General features: G+C 43.3%; 1 protein-coding gene across 4 annotated transcripts in view; it reads right to left on the reverse strand.

Annotated features, from left to right (window-relative positions):
* CTDSPL2 (CTD small phosphatase like 2) overlaps positions 1-12442 on the reverse strand; it is a 103718-nt gene that overhangs the window by 71503 nt on the left and 19773 nt on the right. Inside the window, exon 1 of one of the 4 annotated variants that reach the window (XM_073304549.1) lies at positions 365-558. The exons of the other annotated variants lie outside the window; for them this stretch is intronic. The gene's annotated coding sequence lies outside the window, so the exon portion shown is untranslated. Of the gene's footprint in view, positions 1-364; positions 559-12442 lie in introns of those variants that run through there. 4 annotated transcript variants of the gene reach the window in all.

Raw genomic sequence — 12442 nt, forward strand, 5'->3', positions numbered from 1 at the left:
CACCATAGGCCTAGGCCTGAAGGGGGAGGCTCGGGGTGTCAGGGGGGAGGTGACAGTCCCCCAGCCCCCTCCCCCAGCACAGGGGGGTTCGGGGGGGGAGGCTGGGGCCCCTCTCCGGAGGGGGGTGCACTGAGTGGCCTCTGAGGTGGGGAGGGAGGGCGACCAGGGAAGCGGTGTCTCCTCACTCCCGGGGCAGAGGAGCCCCCGACGGGGAAGGGTTTACACCGGGGGGGGGAGCCCGCTAGTAAGGAGGGGGGCAAGGCCCGGAGGGGGGCTCCTCCAGGGCCACTTTGGGAGTGAGCCCCCTTGGCTCCCCCCGATCCCGGGCGGGACCCCGCGCTGGCTGGGAGGGGGTGTCAGCTACCTGTGGGTGCGGGGTGCCGAGGAGGAGGCGGGCCCCGGTATCCGGGGCCCCGGCGGCCAGGCCGGGCGGACGCCGCTGTGTTTACACCGCCGCCGGGGCTCCGCAGCCGCTCAGCAGCCAGTCGCCATTTCCCGCCTACCGACCTGCTACACCGCACGGAGGGACCCGGATGGGAGAGGGGCCGCCGCGCAGGCGCAGCCCTGCCGGGGGCGGGGGTCGGGACGGTGCCGGGGAGGAGCGGGGCCTCGCGCGGGGGGCAACGCCGAGGGGAGCGGGCGGCTGAGGCGGAGCGGCCGACACCGGGAGGGGCTGTCAGTGGGCGGTCGGGCTGTCGGGGGGGGGGGCTCACGCTGGGAAGGGGATTGTGGGGCGCCTCACGCTGGGGGGGCTGTCAGTGGGGCGAGAGCTGTGGGGGGGCGCCTCACACTGGGGGGGCTCTGAGTGGGGGTTGCCTCACACTTGGGGGGCGCCTCACAGTGAGAGGGGGCTCTGAGTGGGGGCGTTGCCTCACACTGGGAGGGGGGCTCTGAGTGGGGGCGTTGCCTCACACTGGGGGGGTTGCCTCACAGTGAGAGGGGGCTCTGAGTGGGGGCGTTGCCTCACACTGGGGCGGGGGCGCCTTACACTGGGGGGGTTGCCTCACAGTGAGAGGGGGCTCTGAGTGGGGGCGTTGCCTCACACTGGGGGGGGCTCTGAGTGGGAGGGTTGCCTCACAGTGAGAGGGGGCTCTGAGTGGGGGCGTTGCCTCACACTGGGAGGGGGGCTCTGAGTGGGGGCGTTGCCTCACACTGGGGGGGTTGCCTCACAGTGAGAGGGGGCTCTGAGTGGGGGCGTTGCCTCACACTGGGGCGGGGGCGCCTTACACTGGGGGGGTTGCCTCACAGTGAGAAGGGGCTCTGAGTGGGGGCGTTGCCTCACACTGGGGGGGGCTCTGAGTGGGAGGGTTGCCTCACAGTGAGAGGGGGCTCTGAGTGGGGGCGTTGCCTCACACTGGGAGGGGGGCTCTGAGTGGGGGTGTTGCCTCACACTGGGGGGGTTGCCTCACAGTGAGAGGGGGCTCTGAGTGGGGGCGTTGCCTCACACTGGGGGGGCGCCTTACACTGGAGGGGTTGCCTCACAGTCAGAGGGGGCTCTGAGTGGGGGCGTTGCTTCACACTGGGAGGGGACTGTCAGTGGGGGGGCACCTAACAGTGAGAGGAGGCTTGGGGGGGGGCGGCTCACACTGGGAGGGGGCTGTCAGCGGGGGGCACCTCACACTGGCAGAAGAGGGTTGAGTGGCGGGGGGCACCTCACACTGGAGGGGGAGGCAGGCCTGGGTGAGCACTGCACTATACACTATAGTGTGAGAGAGGCCCATACTCCGGCACTGTGAGGAGGCAGTGGGTTCAGATACCCTTGTGATTGGTATGGGATAAATAGATGGACAGGCATATTCGAGAGACACGGTGGGTGAGCTAGTATCTTTTATTGAACCAATTTCTGTGGGGGGAAAGAAACTTTCAAGCTTACACGGAGCTCTTCTTCGGGTCTGGTCTGGTCAGCAAGACGTGAAGAAGAGCTCTGTGTGAACTTGAAAGCTTCTCCCTCACCCACAGAAGTTGGTCCAATAAAAGATATTGCCTCACCACCTTGTTTCTGTAATATTCTGGGACCAATGTGGCTATAGCAACACTGATAGACAGCCTTTTCCCCAGTTTTTCCCATGGGTGAAATGCAGTTGGCAGTGCTAGAACTGACAGGCACAGTCAGGGCAGGAGTCTGGCCTACTGCTGACAGCAGCAGTAAGCAACGCAGTAAGATGCAGAGCCCTGTCCTGACTTTGTCCTCACCCATAACTATTTCACATTTGGGGACAATGTATACCTGCAAATCAGCGGCACTGCTATGGGTACCCACATGGCCCCACAGTATGCCGACATTTTTATAGCTGACTTAGAACAACGCTTCCTCAGCTCTCATGCCCTAACGCCCCTACTCTACTTGCACTATATTGAGGACATCTTCATCATCTGGACCCATGGCAAAGAAGCCCTTGAGGAATTCCACCATGATTTCAACAATTTCCATCCCACCATCAACCTCAGCCTGGACCAGTCCACATAAGAGATTCACTTCCTGGACACTATAGTGCTAATAAGTGAAGGTCACATAAACACTACCCTGTACCAGAAACCTACTGACGACTATACTTACCTAAATGCCTCCAGCTTTCATCCACACCACACCACATGATCCATTGTCTACAGCCAAGCTCTAAGATACAACCACATTTGCTCCAACCCCTCAGACAGAGACAAACACCCATAAGAGCTCTATCAAGCGTTCTTACAACAGTGGTGATGAGAGTGATCCATTTCAAACTGTTGACAAGAAGGTGTGAGTAACAGTAGGGGAAAATTAGTGTGGAGGAAATTAGGTTTAGGTTTTGTAATGACCCAATCACTCCCAGTCTTTATTCAGGCCTAATGTAATGGTGTCCAATTTGCCTGGCACTGAAGTTAGATTTACCAGCCTGTAAATGCCAGGATTGCCTCTGGAGCCTTTTTAAAAAATTGGCATTATGTTAGCTATCCTCTGGTCATCTGGTAGAGAGGCTGATTTAAGTGATAGGTTATATACCACGAAGTGCATCCGATGAAGTGAGCTGTAGCTCACGAAAGCTTATGCTCAAATAAATTGGTTAGTCTCTAAGGTGCCACAAGTACTCCTTTTCTTTTAGCACCTCAATCGTCTAGTGGCCCCACTGCCTGTTTGGCAGGCTTCCTGGCTGTTATGCACGTACTTTTTTTGTTTTTAGTTTTTGTGTCTTTAGCTAGTAGGTCTTCACATTCTTTCTTGGCCTGCCTCATTATACTTGACTTGCCAGAGTTTATGCTCCTTTGTTTTTCTCAGTAGGATTTGACTTCCAGTTTTTAAAGTTTTAAAGTTTTTTGCCTCTAAACCATCTCTTTTACTTTGCTGTTTAGCCATGGTGGCATTTTTTGGTCCTCTTCCTAATTTATTTTTTTCATTTGGGGTATACATTTAGTCTGAGCTTCTGTTATGGTGTTTTTAGTTGTCCCCATGCAGTTTGCAGGCACTTCACTGTTGTGACTATTCCTTTTAATTTCCATTTAACTAACTTCCTCGTTTTTGCATAGTTCCCCTTTCTGAAGTTAAATGCTACTGTGGTGGGTTTCTTTGGCATTTTTCTCCCTACAAAGATGTTAAATTTTGTTACATGATGGTTGCTGTTACCGTGTGGTTACGCTATATTCACCTCTTGGACCAAATCCTGTGCTCCATTAGTACTAAATCAAGAATTGCCTCTCCCCTTGTGGGTTCCAGGACAAGCTGCTCCAAGAAGCAGTCATTTATGGTGTCTAGAAGTTTTACCTCTGGATCTCCTCTTGAGGTGACATATACCCACTCAGTATGAGGACAGTTGAAATTTCCCATTATTGTTGTATTTTCTGCCTTTAGCCTCTCTGATTTCCCTGAGCATCTCACAGTTACCATTACCAGCATCCTGGTCACATGATTGGTAGTATATTCCTGCTGCTATACTCTTACTGTTCAAGCATGGACTTTCTATCCATAGAGATTCTGTACAGTTTGATTAATTTCAATTTTACTTTATTTGACTCTGCTTTCTTTCACATATAGTATTACTCCCCCACTAGTGCGACCTACTCTGTCATTCCTATGTACTTTCTATCCTGGTGTTACATGTACCATTGATTATTCTCATTCACCAAGTTTCCACAATGCCTATTATATCAATAACCTCATTTAATGCCATGCTCTCTAGTTCACCCATCCTAATATTTAGACAGTGTTCAGAATAATCATTTCAAGTCACTGACTACAGATAACACTTCATTTGTTTCAATAAATCAGTTTTAAATGCAAAACATGTTTTGAAAAACTTATTGGTTCTTACGTATCCAGCACACTCAAGATAATTTTATTTAACTAATAAAAAATGCTGTTTTGTGCATTTTAAATTGAATTCCAGTTTCTATCCAAATACAGTTTGACACAAATTGTGAGTAAAAAAATAATTATCATGTAGTAAATAAGAAATGTATCATTCACCATTTTCTAACATTAACAAATGTAAACATTAAGAATCTGAATAAATACTACATAATTGTTTAAATAAATGTTTATAAGATGTAGTGTTTGCTACTGGTAGCAAAAAAGCAGCTAATTTACTGTAAAAGCTATATTTAACTGCAAATCAAAATGTTTTAAAGGTTACCAACCAATGAGACTCAACCTTTCTTCAGGAAAAAAAACTAAAAAGTATAAATGCAAAACAAGATTAAAATCAATTACTTAAATCAAGGTTTCTTGTCTGCTGATTTAAATCATGATTAAAATTGGTGATTTAAATTGCTTTGATTTAAATTATTCCACCCTACTGCAGACAAATTATTTGTAAGTCTCAGATGATTCTGTTGAATAAGAAAATCTGATGATAAATCTGATTTTGGATGTCCCTAACAACTGAGGATATCCAGAAAGCAATTTTGCTTTTTGGCACAACAGTATTTTTACCTGGGCAATTATTACATGGTCTCTCAGTAGCGACTATGGTACAATTAATTTTGGGAAACTTCTAGACTAGGAAAAAAATTCTGGAAGTTGCTTTATGGGAGTTTGTCAATCCCAAAATTCCCCAGTTGACGTCAGGGCAATTTCCAGCATGATGTCTCAGTGCAATGACAATTTGTCCTGTTCAACACTTTTGTGACCCAGTGGATTGATACAGAACATATTAGCTACTGAAACAAGAAGAGAGGAAAACATAAAATATTAAATTCTGAAGAAAACATCCAAATATGTATGGATATTTTGCACACATGGATTTCTAGTGTCTCTTCTATTGAAGGATGAGTATATTTTTTGGGTGGAAATCTTTGTGTGGTGGGTTGTCTTGCTAAATGATTTTATTCAGTTTTAAAATAAACTAGGTTAGGAAAGGTTTCAGAGTTACAGCCGTGTTAGTCTGTATTCGCAAAAAGAAAAGGAGTACTTATGGCACCTTAGAGAGTACTCCTTTTCTTTTTAGGTTAGGAAAGTGATTTTGTAATAGTTGGTCCCTTTTACTATATGTATCATCTCACTATATTTTATATATATATCATTCATTTTGTGACAGAAATCAGCTTACTGTTGTCAGCACTACAAAGAGCATGTTGTATTCTGTTCTCTTCCAAATCAGTAGGTTTGCCAGTTACACTAGAATTCCACAATTTGTATTGTGGATATATGAAGAAAGCATGCAGTTTGAGTTTTAGGATACCACATTGAGTTTGAGGTATAGAATAAATTTAGTTAGGAATTCTTCCAGTGGATTGAAAAATCAAGAATAGGTGAGGAGTGCAACAATGCCTGGGGGTTACACCTTCACAAACTTTTCCAGGTCTATGTTTTAAATGCAGAATTATTTGGATAAGTTAAGAGACCTGATTAATGACTACTAGCTGTATTGTTGTTACAGCTGTGAGTTGGAACTAATTATGCTAATTAAGCAGTAATGAGAAAGTTTATGTTGCAGTATGCCTTAGGTATTAAAAGCATGAGATTTAAGAAAGCCATCCAAGAAGTGGTTCTGTTATAGCATAACACATGCCCTGTCGTGCCTAACTACAATTGCAAAATTGCAGTAGATTAATATTAGAAATATTCCTAGGATTTCAGTAGGCACAAACCATAAATACTATTTTGTTTCACACAATTTGCTAACATCGTTATTGTTCAACAATAATTACTATTCAGTCACAGTGACGTGCTCTTGAACAATTAGTCACCTTTTAGATTTGTCTTTGGACAATTATTTATTTAAACCATACCCCAAAAAGTACAAGAAGGTAACAATGCAGAACTTGCAAAGCAAGAAGAATATTATTGTTATATTATAATTGGATGTTAATGGCACTAGCACTTCAGTGTTTAATCATCCCCTAAAGCCGATAAATGGCCTTGTGTACTATCTGAAATTTTCAAAAAGCACCAGTCAGCATAGCATCTGCTGTGCCATAAACAGCTGTTAATATTGCTAGACAAATTAAGATTTCCAAACTTTAAAAGGTTTTTGGTTTTAAAAGCTGCTTTAACTTTTTTTTAGGTTTCTAGCTTAGTAGGAGACACATCGGGAAAGTGCCAGAAAAGGGGGCAACTAAATAAATATACTACTTTGATTTCTAACTTGCAGAGCTGAAATCCTTAGTATGTATCTCTGTCTCCATTTTCTTTTCTGGAAGGAAAAATAAATGAAAAGAGGGATTGAGGAGGAATATGGAAGCAAAGGCCTGAGCCAAAGTTCATAGCAATACCAAGAAAAGGTAACTTTTAATTCAAACTGTAGTATTTTCCCCCAACTTTTCAAATGTTCTTCCCTTCTCAAAGTAGGTGAAGCCAAACAAGATACAGAGAGGCTGCTTGGGCGGTGGTGGCCTCAGTATGTTAATATGAGATGCTCAGATAGAGTTAGGGACATGATGTAAGACAGCGGCTCTCAACCTTTCCAAACTACTGTATCCCTTTCAGGAGGCTGATTTCTCTTGTGTACCCCAAGTTTCATCTCACTAAAAAACTACTTGCTTACAAAATCAGACATAAAAATACAGAAGTGTCCCAGTCCACTATTACCGAAAACTTGCTTACTTTCTCACTTTTACCATATAATTATAAAATAAATCAGTTGGAATAGAAATATTATACTTACATTTCAGTGTATAGTATATAGAGCAAGATAGACAAGTCATTGTATGAAATTTTAATTTGTACTGACTTGGGTAGTGCTTTTTATGTAGGCTGTTGTAAAACTAGGCAAATATCTAGATGAGTTGATGTACCCATTGGAAGACCTTTGTGTACCCCAGGGGTACATGTGCCCCTGGCTGAGAACCACTGATGTAAGAAAATAGAGTTCAAAGTTCTATGTCTCTTTCATTGCATCTGAACAGTGCAGTGTCTGCTTCCCCAAGTGCCAGAGCAAGATACATTAAAATTGGTTGAGGAAATTGAAGAAAGTTGTTGCTCAGTGGTTGGGGGAAGCCTTTATAAAAACTCTTCTCCTCCTTCCCTCATTACTGACATGGTTTTGCCTCCCTTTGTCTGTGAGGTGCACTGTTTGGATACTCCCACTTCACCAGTTTCTCCTAGACTCTTGAAAGGCTGCAGTAGCCAGTTCATTTCTTTCATCAATAGTTGTTATTTCTATTATGATAGGACTCAGGCCCCAGCTTGGTCAGGGCCCCATTGTACTAGGTACTGCACAGATGACAACACGAGTCCCTGTCCCAGAAAGCTTACAATGTAAATTGGGCAAAACACAACAGTTGGGTATCGAATAAGTGGAGAGGGAGAGACAAGGGTAACAGTGATGACACAAGGTTATGTATATATATTAACTGTATAACATGGAAGCATACATTTTGGTAGTAAGGTAAGTGAATGCTTTGTTATAAAAATCACTCTCAAGCCACTTGTCTAGCTATTATCATTAGGCAAAAAGAAAAGGCGTACTTGTGGTACCTTAGAGCCTAACGAATTTATTTGAGCATAAACTTTCGTGAGCTATAGCTCACTTCATCGGATGCATGCAGTGGAAAATACAGTGGGGAGATTTATATACACAGAGAACATGAAACAATGAGTGTTACCATACACACTGTAACAAGAGTGATCAGGTAAGGTGAGCTATTACCAGCAGGAGAGTGCGAGAGGGAGGGAGGGGGGGGACGACGAACCTTTTGTAGTGATAATCAAGGTGGGCCATTTCCAGCAGTTGACAAGAACGTGTGAGGAAGAGGGGTGGGTGGGAGGGGGTAAACAATTTGTTAGTCTTTAAGGTGCCACAAGTCCTCCTTTTCTTTTTGCGGATACAGACAAACACGGCTGCTCCTCTGAAACCTGTCATTAGGCAGTTTCCAATGGGCTTTGCCTCAGTAAACCATTCCTTTATAGTACTGACCACCTCGCATGTTTAAAATCATGAGATTTTTAATAAATAAAGTTTGGATTCTTTTAATTTGTCTTTTTAAAGCTGTTAAGTTCCCATTTTCAAGTTTTTCTTCACAATTATAAAGACTAGAAACTTTTTTTAATGAAAGGTGAGAGTCTCACGTAACAATAATCCAGGAACAGGGGCTTTAAGAAAAACATTAAATATAACTAGACCTGCAATTTTGGCAACACTGCTTTTGTCACCTCCACAAAGTTAGTACAATTAGCTCCATGTGCAGCTATGCTTGCAGGTAAATTGGAAATTAAAGCTGTTGAAATATGCAGTGATCTAAACCTGTAATAGTGCTCCAGAGGTTGCAGTTTTCCTATTCATGTCTAGGTGATATTCAAAGTGTTCACATTGATGTTTACACACTTGCATGGTTTGGTCCTTGCTACCAAAGGGACAACTTCTGCTGTGTATTACCACAACTACTGAGATGCACTCTCACCCACAGGCTCTACCTTTGAATTTCTGGGTGCAGCAGATGGGGCTTTTTCAGCATATAGCTCTTGTGGCTGGAACCTACTTCCCTCATTGCTCTGACAGAGCCCACATTTGCTGAGGTTCAGCAAATGGGGTAAAACTAATGTGGTTACTCAGGCTTTTGTCTTAGGGAATCATAGAATATCAGGGTTGGAAGGGAGCCCAGAAGGTCATCTAGTCCAACCCCCTGCTCAAAGCAGGACCAATTCCCAGTTAAATCATCATTAACTGGAAGTGGTAGGTTATATATATTTTTATTTATTTATAGCAGGGTGGAGGCAGAGGTTTGGTTTGTTCAACATATTCATTTACACAGATGAATCTAGTATCAGTAAGAAGCACATTTAAAATATAGGCTAGGGAAAAAAACAACTTGGCTACTTCATGTTATTTTCCTTTATTGGCTCTACTGCATGTGTGTCAAAAGAGAAATAGTAGTATTCACAAGACCTTATTGAAAAAAGTTAGGAACTAAAAATTTTTAACTGAAAAATAGTAAACTATTGCACTACTTCACACTCTCTCCCTTTTATCTCCCCAAAGGGAAACTATTGAATTTAAGTCGATGGCAAATTACTTACTGGAAAGCCCAAACACATAGTCAGTTCTCACCTCAAGGCTTTTTACCTAATTTAAGGAGCTGTGTTTAAAACTCAAATACATTTTCAGTTAAAATTATTTCTAGAATGTTTTAGACAACCAATAGGAACATTTGTAAAATATTTTGAGGACTAGTGTAGCACTCTAGTGTAGAGCAGGTGGCCATTTTTGCCATGCCTCTATTTTCCTACTGTAGACAAGGCCAAGCAGTTAGTGATACAAGCTTTAGAGGAAGAACGTAGCATTTAGTGTAAGAGAATCTAATTTGAATTTATGTAAAGCTTTGAAAAAGGATGGCCAGTTGGTCCTATTTGCTGCTTTCTAGAGAGAGTACTTTGTTGTGGGCATTAAAACAAGAATTTGATGAGCTGAATACCATTCTAGCTGTGTGGGTATATGATGCGCACACAGATCAGGACTAGCTTGACTATTTTAATTTTCTTATTTACATCAACATATAGAGAAAACCCTGGTGATGTCCTTTAAAGGTGCTTTGTTTTAATTTTTCTTTTAAAACTAATACTACAGACTGTGGGAATCAATTTAATTTTGAAGTCTAGGTGGTGTTTTTAGGCAAGCAGGTGTTCAAGAAGCAGTGTCTCTGAAATCTGTCACCGTTTTGTATGCTGCCATTTCCATGGAAACTGATACTGATTTAGCAAGAATGGTTTGGGTATTTCTAAACTACCCATTTTTAAAAAACTGGATAGGTTAAAGTCACTTATGTTTTTGTTGACCGTGTGTCAGTTTTAATTGTAGCAGGGGATGGAACATAGCTAAATTTCAAAGGCTCTGTTCTATAGTTGCTCCTAGGAAAGCAGTCAGCTCAAATGGTTCTGCAGTAGCAAAATCCTGTGATTAAATTAATTTTTTTTAAATATTTTTAAAAAATTGATTCACTTACTTAAAAAAAACTTTTTAAAAAATCCTTGCACCAGTCTCCTCCTTTCATCTACTTGAAGGAAGATAAGATCTCGCAATGCACTCACATCTCACTCCCCATAAAAGTCAGATTAAATATTTTTATCTATTGAAATGAGTAAGAAGTACAAGCGTTCAGCAATTTGTCAAATTTACAAAATTAATCTTCCAATAGTGAGTTAGGGAGCCCTAGACCTTTAAGACTTCTTGAGAGTTTGAACCTTATCTTAGTAGCATCTAAAACAATGGTTCTCAACTAGGGGTCCAGGGCCCCCAAGCAGGTTTCAGGGGGTCCACCAAGCATGGCCGGCATTAGGCTTGCTTGGGCCCAGGGCAGAAAGCCAAAGTCCCACCGCACAGTTATGTAGCCCTGGTTGCCAAAGTCCCACCACACAGGGCAGAAGTCAAAGCCTGAGCAACTGAGCTTTGCAGCGCTCCCTGTGGTGTGGAGCCCCAGACAATTGCCCGGCTCTCTACCCACTAACACCGGCCCTGGCTTTTATATGCAGACAAACAGCTGTTGTGGCCCAGCGGGGTCATGGAATTTTCACAGCATGTTGTGAGGGTGTCAGAGAGAAAAAGGTTGAGAACCTCTTGACTAAAAAAACAGATTAATCATATATCTGCATTGTCATTCTCTCCTCATGCTGGAGCGAGTGGTTTGAAGATTCTATGATTAGAAGTGAATCTCCTCTATGAATACCTCTTTTACAGGCAAGAGTGTTACTTATAGAACTCATTGGTGCCACAATATAGTTAGCTTAAGCATTAGGATTGAACTAGCCATGCTTATAGCCACTCAGGATATTGTCCAAAGTATAAATTCTATATTTGAGATGGGACTGAGCACATAGAATCGTAGGACTGGAAGGGACCTCGAGAGGTCATCTAGTCCAGTCCCCTGCACTCAAGGCAGGACTAAGTATTCTCTAGCCCATCCCTGACAGGGGTTTGTCCAACCTGCTCTTAAAAATCCCCAATGATGGAGATTCCACAACCTCCCTAAGCAATTTATTTGAGTGCTTAACTACTCTGACAGTTAGGAAGTTTTTCCTAACTGCCCTTACTGCAATTTGAGCCCATTGCTTCTTGTCCTATCCTCAGAGGTTAAAAAGAAATTTTTTTCTCCCTTCAACAACCTTTTATGTATTTGAAAACTGTTGTCGTGTCCCCTCTCCACTTTCTCTTCTCCAGGCTAAGCAAACCCAGTTTTTTTTCAATCTTCCCTCAGATGTCATGTTTTCTAGACCTTTTTTGTTGTTCTACTCTGGAAGTTACTGGAGAATGAAGGTGCCGCTGATTGTAGCTTACAGCTTTAGTTTTGTTCTCCTGTTTTCTAGTTTAAGTAGTGGCTGGAGTGATGTCTTTTTTGGCATGAATAGATCATCATATAGCCTCTAAAGAAAAACTGACAGTTTCCCATAACAATGCAGAGTTTTTTTCACTGAAGTGGGATTGGTTTGACAGTATAATTCACATTGGGAACAAAATTCTTTAAACGTTGGCTCACTAAAGAATGAAGGGTAAAGTGCTCAGTGACCTAAATTAGGTTCCATAAATTGATACCCTGTGACCACCAAAAGATGTTTCTATTGGTTATAATTAAATATTTTCCAAAACTATGGAGAAAATGAGATTTCTACCTCTGTACTCGCTTTGCTATAAAGGGATAGTCAATCTCCAGGTTTCACCCTGACCACACCACACGATCCATCGTCTACAGCCAAGCTCTGCGATACAACCGCATTTGCTCCAACCCCTCAGACAGAGACAAACACCTACAAGATCTCTGTCAAGCTTTCTTACAACTACAATACCCACCTGCAGAAGTAAAGAAACAGATTGATAGAGCCAGAAGAGTTCCCAGAAGTTACCTACTACAGGACAGGCCTAACAAAGAAAATAACAGAACGCCACTAGCCGTCACCTTCAGCCCCCAACTAAAACCCCTCCAACGCATTATTAAGGATCTACAACCTATCCTAAAGGATGACCCAACACTCTCACAAGTCTTGGGAGACAGGCCAGTCCTTGCCTACAGACAGCCCCGCAACCTGAAGCAAATACTCACC

Source organism: Lepidochelys kempii, chromosome 10 (assembly GCF_965140265.1).
Source record: "Lepidochelys kempii isolate rLepKem1 chromosome 10, rLepKem1.hap2, whole genome shotgun sequence".
Classification (NCBI taxonomy): Eukaryota; Metazoa; Chordata; order Testudines; family Cheloniidae; genus Lepidochelys; species Lepidochelys kempii.